Source organism: Eleutherodactylus coqui, chromosome 6, assembly GCF_035609145.1.
Source record: "Eleutherodactylus coqui strain aEleCoq1 chromosome 6, aEleCoq1.hap1, whole genome shotgun sequence".
Classification (NCBI taxonomy): Eukaryota; Metazoa; Chordata; class Amphibia; order Anura; family Eleutherodactylidae; genus Eleutherodactylus; species Eleutherodactylus coqui.
This window is the reverse complement of record NC_089842.1, coordinates 25715379-25722334: the sequence shown is the minus strand read 5'-3', so window position 1 is coordinate 25722334 and position 6956 is coordinate 25715379. Positions and strand designations below refer to the sequence as shown.

The 6956-nt window shown below is 44.2% G+C and overlaps 1 protein-coding gene across 1 annotated transcript in view; it reads right to left on the bottom strand.

The window, feature by feature from the left end:
- Positions 1–6956, bottom strand: part of LOC136633508 (uncharacterized) — a 767630-nt gene that overhangs the window by 294449 nt on the left and 466225 nt on the right. The gene's annotated exons all lie outside the window — the stretch shown is intronic.

Sequence of the window (6956 nt, the reverse complement as noted above, 5' to 3'; positions counted from 1 at the left end):
AACTGTCTCCCCTCCCTTTTTTCGCAGCTCCCATAGGAGTCCATGGAAGCCGCCAGCGTATATCGGGCAAAAGATAGAACCAGAACCATCTTTTCCAGCCGGTTGTAAAAACGCTCACCGATTTCGGTCTCGTATGTTCTATTTTTTTCAGCACAACATTTTTATGGACCACAAATTCTCCCATGTGAACGAATGCATTTGGGAACCAAAGCCTCAGATGGTAGCGTATATTGGCCGGACGTGAAAACGTTACTCCGTAGCCGCGTAAAAATGCTCATGTGAATAAAGCTACAGACTGTATAATCTGCATCCATGTCACTTTCTTGGAACATCCCGGAAGCTCCCGGTATAAAGCAGAGACCTCCTGCACTCCCCGAAGAGTTGTTGTCACGGTGCGTCACCGCAGCCATCCCCACTCACCTGCTGTTGCAGTTGTGCCAGAAAACGGTCATATTTTGAGTAGTAAATCCATCCGCAGTCTCTACATGTGGCGCTGCAGCACAGTGACACCGCTGAATGATACATCTTATGCATCTATAGACTTTCTAGTTTAACTTCACACCAACTATTAGGGGCGCATATTGTCTGTGCTCCTTTTTCAAAAGTTCCTGTGACATAAAAAGTATCCAAAAGTATCAAACACATGATAAATGTGGGAGTTGTACTACAGCTGGAGAGGCACACTGTAGGGGCGCTACTATGTGACCATTACGGATTTGAAGGTCCTCTTGGCAGCTTGTATTCCCCCCTGCGCCGTTACTATAGGGCACTGCGTTCCAGACTGTGACTCTCCAGTTATTACATAACCACAGCTCACAACATTCCTGCTCCGGGCTGTCAGGGCGGGTCTCATTATATGCAGACTTCTTTTTATATATTAGGAAGATACAGATCGCTTTCATATTATATATGGAGATGATTGCAGGTTTCACAGGTTGGAGGAATTACAAGAAACATCATCCAAAATAATGGTATTAGTGTATCTTGACGCCACCAGGAAGCTGGGGTTTGACAGGAGTTGGATGCAGCAACGCCCTTGTCACACCCATAGCTCCCTCTTGGCTGTTTTGTCTAAGGTTCTAGCAGCAGCAAGTGTAGTACTTTTTGCCTGCCGTGGACTATTAGGCATAATTCTCTTGTTAGGCTTATATGTAGTGATGAGAGAGTATACTCACTAAGGCACTTTACTCGAGGGAGTAGTGCCTTAGCCGAGTATCTCCCCGCTCGCCTCTAAAGATTCGGGGGCCGGCGGGGGGCGGGGAGCGGTAAGGGACGGAGGGGAGATCTCTCTCTCCCTCTCTCCCCCCCGCTCCCCTCTGCTCCACGCCACAACTCACCTGTCACCCGCGGCGCCCCCCCCCGAATCTTTAGAGACAAGCGGGGAGATACTCGGCTAAGGCACTACTCACTCGAGTAAAGTGCCTTAGCGAGTATACTCGCTCATCTCTACTTATATGATTACTAATAAATGCTTCCATGTTACACGGAAACATTGCCAGTTACTAATGTACGGCTGCGTTCACGGCAGGCAAAAAGCACAACCGAGCATGCAGCCATGTGTTTGCCAGTAGCAGCCGGCCCCTTCCATCTGCCCTAGCCAAGCGGTCAGTCAGGAAAGAAGCCACAGGGCCAGCAGATACAGTGGCTGTAGCGGGGAGGGGCCGCATTCCACTGTTGTGGCGCCGCTGTATGACCATACACGGTATGTCCTTCTGCCGCTGCTGCCGCTGGGGAGAAGAGGACAGCGCCGATGAGCAGGACCACACAAGGGGAGAGAAGCGACCCGGACAGCAGTGATCAGCGGCGTTCGACAGCAGCATCAGCAGGGAAGGTGAGAGAAGGGAGACGGCCGGGGAACAGAGAACAGCAGCAGCGGGGAAGACAGCAGCAGGACGCCGGGGATATTAATACTTACTGCAGCAGTGGGGAGGAGAGCAGCAGGCGCCTGGGTATATTCATACTGAGCTTGCAAGACCTGCGGGGCACCCATCTCGGCAGCCAATCAGGTTCAGGGGGGCATCACGGTCCTGTCACTGCTCTCTCCAGCTCTACTAGATGATGGCGTAAAGATACACTAATACCCAAAATAATAACACTGGCCAACATTTTTTTTTTGCATTTATATGAACTTGTTTTAGTACAATTTGAGTATGCTAATTTCAAATCTGTAGTTAGTTTTTTTCTGTAAGCTCTAGTTTTTTTGCGATTTAGCATTTAAATATTTCACTTTAAGGCCTTTTCGACACAATTAAGTACATGGTACATAGGGAAATAAAAACCTTAGTTTATATGATGCAAATGTATTTATTATTTACAAAATGTGTAGGGTAATGAACAACATCCCTTCGTCCTTGATATCGTTCTTCCATTGTGCACAAGTCCTGATGGAAGAGGTCTCCATGCTCATCACTAACATCCCGAAAGGTTTTCTGGGAACTGATCGAGATGACTGTTAAGGAAATGCAGCTTAACACTCATGTTGCATCCAAGGTCACGAAAGGCCGCTAACATTTTTTCAACAAGTTCCTCATAATTCTCAGCTTTTCAGTTACCAAGAAACTTTTTAGTAACTTCTATAAAAGTCATCCCTGCTGCCTGTTCCTTCCTATTCATCTTCTTGACAAATTTCTCATCACATAAAAGAACACGAATTTAAGGACCGTTGAACACTCCTGCTTTAATTTTCTCAAAAAATAAAGCTGGAAGTGCAGAAACAATATACTGGAAACAATCGCCATATGTATCCAATGCTCTCACAAACTGCTTCATCAGGCCAAGCTTAATGTGTAGTGGGGGGAAATTATTCTGTCTCGACTGACCATAGGTTCGTTCACAATGTTTGCTTTTCCTACTTCTAAAGTTTCCCGGTATCGCCACTTCTTCTGTATCCAGTGTTTGTCTCAAGCTCTGCTATCCCACATACATATGTAGCACTGGTACTTGGTAAAACCTTTTTGTTGCCCAAGAAGAAAGTTACCCATTTTCAGATCCACACAAATGATCCAGCTGTGCTCATGATATTTCAGTAGATCAGTTACTCTCCTGTCATCATTGTACTCTTCTCGCAAATTTACAGAGTGCCCAACTGGAACTGAACCGTAGATGATACCACTGTGCAAGAGAATACACTGTAAGCTACGCTTGGAGCTATCCAGAAACAATCGCCATTCTGTTGGACTGTACGGAAGTAAGAAACTGCTGCTGAGCGATGTAGCAAATGTTTCTTCTGGAGTCTTGAGGCTAACAGCTCTGACGATTGCTTGGAGAGGCCCAAATCACGCACTAAGTCACTCAGTTCTTGTTTATTAAGTTTTTGAGGACATGAAGACTGTGCCGTGTCAGATGAGGATTCTTCTCTTTCTAGAACCATTTCATCCCCCATATCATGGTCTTCATCATCCTCACTATCTTCACCTCCTTCACTTGCCAAGCCTTTGAAAAGTGGAAGCGGGAGATCTTCACCATGTTGTACTGGTCTTATTGCCAAAGGTATATTAGGGTACGTGATTGCATGATGATTTTTCTTCCTTACACCTCTTAAGCTGGCAAGACAAAACTAGCCAGTAATGTGGTCCTTGGGTTCTCACCAAACCATGGGAACCCCAAAAGGTAGACCCTGTTGTTTTCGTTTCGTCCAGTCACAAAGCATTTCTTCACAATTATGGCACACAATATCCAGAGCCCATTTCCTGTCCTGGTCACCAAGAGGAATTATGAAGTAAGTTTTGTAAGCAAGCCTCACAAAAGACGTTATATTCCTTCTCTGATGAGGAAGTGTGTAGCATCCACATATGTAGCAGAAGGCATCAGGTTTATTCACACATCTGTCTCTACTTGATGAAGCCATATTACAAACTGTGAGATTGACGTGTTCTTATTCCCTTCTGAGGTTTGGCCTTCACTATATTTAACCTCCACTACTTGACTGTAAAAAAATCACAATGTAGCACGTAGTCAGTGGAACCCGAAAGACGAAAATAAAAAATGGCAAAGCATAGATTTTCCGACTAAAATCAAAAATATCAAATTGCAAGAAAACTATTGTATCCACACAAAAACGGATCACATATTTGATATCAGCATTGGAAGTGCACAAAGAAACGGTTAAAAAATTTCATGTTATCTTGTATCATTTTGTATCAAGTGCAAATATCAATTTTACCATACAGTCCCTCTATTAGGTTATTAGTAAATATATTGATTGGAATGTATGGTAATGGGGGTCTCCATGGGTCGAGATTCTCTCTAACGCTAGCTACTCTGATAATAGCTTGTTTGGAGGAATAATATATTTACTCTCATTCTAACCCATATAAAACTCAAATATTGTGATATGCACTCTTCATAGACGATATCATTATTAGATGGGATCGCACAGCATGGCATATATTATCTGGATGACAATCAATATAACTTGAAGCTTACCAGCCGGTCAGATGACGTCACTGTATCCTTTTTTCATCTCACTCTCTATGGGAATAAAAACATTTTAAGGTGGAAACTTCCTTTTTTAGCAAAAGTAATGCAGGTAATACAGGCCAAAAGTTGTCACCCATCTCAGACCATGAAAGCGATACCCGTAGGAGAATTAATCAGAGCCAAGCGCACATGTTCCCTTAAAAAGGATTAAACAGTTGCTAAAGTTGATATACGAAAGCAACTAAAAGATCGGGGATACAGAGATTGTAATCAAGTCCCGAGCTTCATCAGTGGTGAAATTGTCCATTTACTCCTTTGGGAGCTGCGTGTTGCTTAAAAAAGCACTGTTGCTTCGGGAGGAGAGAGAGGTGAAAGAAAGCCCTGGGCAAACCCCCTACTCTGTGGGCCTTCCCTTCATCCCAGCGGGATGGGAAGGATATCCCCAGCAGTGGCAAGACCAGAGTTTGTCTGCAACGGAAAATAAGTTTGTCCGCAAGGGAGAAGTAGGAATTCCTCCAGGGCTTTCCTTCATCTCTCTCTCTCACCTTGCTATGGGGGAATTCCCCTGTAGTGGAGAGAGCGAGGGCAGGAATAAAAGGGTTCTCCCAGGGAAGAAGAGAGAGGGTAGAGCTAGATAGAAGGTGGGGACAGAGAAGCGGGGCTACAGGGTGGTATCCTCTAGCCCCACCCTCTCTCCCTTCCACTCTCAGGGAAGCCCTCTAACCTAGCCCCTTCCTTTTTTAACCATACATGGTCTCCCACTTGAAGCGCGGTTACATGGGCATTTCTCACAATTGATAGGTAAGGGCCTTTTAACCGATTCTTTTGAATCAAGACTTCTTGTAAAAGGACAGCTATATGGGCAAAATTGGGAATGAAGTGCCGGTAATAGCCTACAAACCCCAGAAAGCTTTGCACTTCTCTTACAGTTTTGGGAGTGGGCCAATTTTTTACCACATTAGTCTTATCCTCCCTCAGATAATCTGGTTATCAGTTATCTTTTGGATCATGGTCTTCACTTGTTGATAAGAAGAGGGGTGTATAGGGAGGTACCTTTCTTTAATTTGGGCATGGCCATTAGTCGGTATGGAGTGAAAAATACCTTTTACCAGCCCAAATTCCATGCTATGTTTGCTAAAGGTATCCTACTTCTCTATAGCAACATCTCTGATGCCCTGCACTTGACTTTCGGAGGTCTGAGTATTTCTAATATGCAGGTCAGTGACCCAGGACGGTGGAGTGAATGAATATGAACTGGTTTGTTGTGCCCCCTGCTGTGCGCTATTTTCTATGAAATCTAGCCCATCCTCAGGAGCTAATAATGTGATTTGTGCCACAGCGGTATATTTTTTCAATTGAATCGGAACATTTCCTATGTTTATCAGACGGATCGGGACTCTCCCGTCAGTAACTGTGACTAGGCTGCTGGCAGCCATCAAGAAAGGATGTCCATGAACATATATGGGCTCATACTCCCATCCTTGCAGATCAGGATGAGTCTGGCCAAACAGCAAAAATTCCAATTCAGGAGGGACTATTACAGTTCTAATATCTTTAATGCAGGCTCTACCTACACAGCCTTTCAGGTTGGCAAACCACTGGCGTACTAATAACTCTTTAATAGCAGTTTTCAGTACGGCTCATTGAGTCTGGGATGCTGTTAGTACAGAGTGCTATAAGGCCTCCAGCATCTATGTGTAGCAATTCTGGAGGATATTTATCCCAAGGGTGATAATGGGAGCATTCTTGTCAGGGAAATCTACAACTAGGATGCCCTGTCTATGTAGCTAAGTGGGCTTCCAATATCCATCAATGGGTCACGCTGCGGATCAACTCCACCATTTGCCACTGTATCTCTTGCATTGGCTCCTCAGCATGTATGCTTGCCTGCGCGGCCTGTTGGCACATTTCATGTTTACAGGGGTGGGGTAACTTGTTCTCCTCCATTATACCTATGTATCTATACCATGTATCTATTTTTCAAATTCCTAGACCGGATTAATTTAAGTACTTTCAAATCGGTCACTTATTACAAAATTGCCCCTCCCCCACTAGAGTCAATGTCCCCTCAAAATTAGAGGCCTGGTTGAATTCCACTCAAGAATCCAGCAAGGGAATTTCGGTGTGTTATCAAATCTTAATATCCTACACACAGGATCTGTTAGCCCCTAGAAAAAGAAATGGGAAATAGATTTACAAACCCCAATAACAGATGAACAATGGTTAAATAGTTTTTCCTCTATTTCATCAATATCCAGGGTGGAGGAAGTCCCAACGGATTGTGTACAGTGTCACGGGAGAGGGCCCCTTTAAAATATAACCTTTATTAAATACAATTTAAAAACTTAAAATATGTTTTTAGGACCAGAAGAAAAAGACAAACAGACATGTAGCAAGTGAGGCTGGTGCAAGAAAATTGCATCACCCACGTGCATATACACTAGCGGTAGGCTATGTTCTATCTTGAACACCCACAATAAAGGTGCTGACAATAGCCTACAGAACTCTCCCCTTCACCTATGTAATAATGACTACGG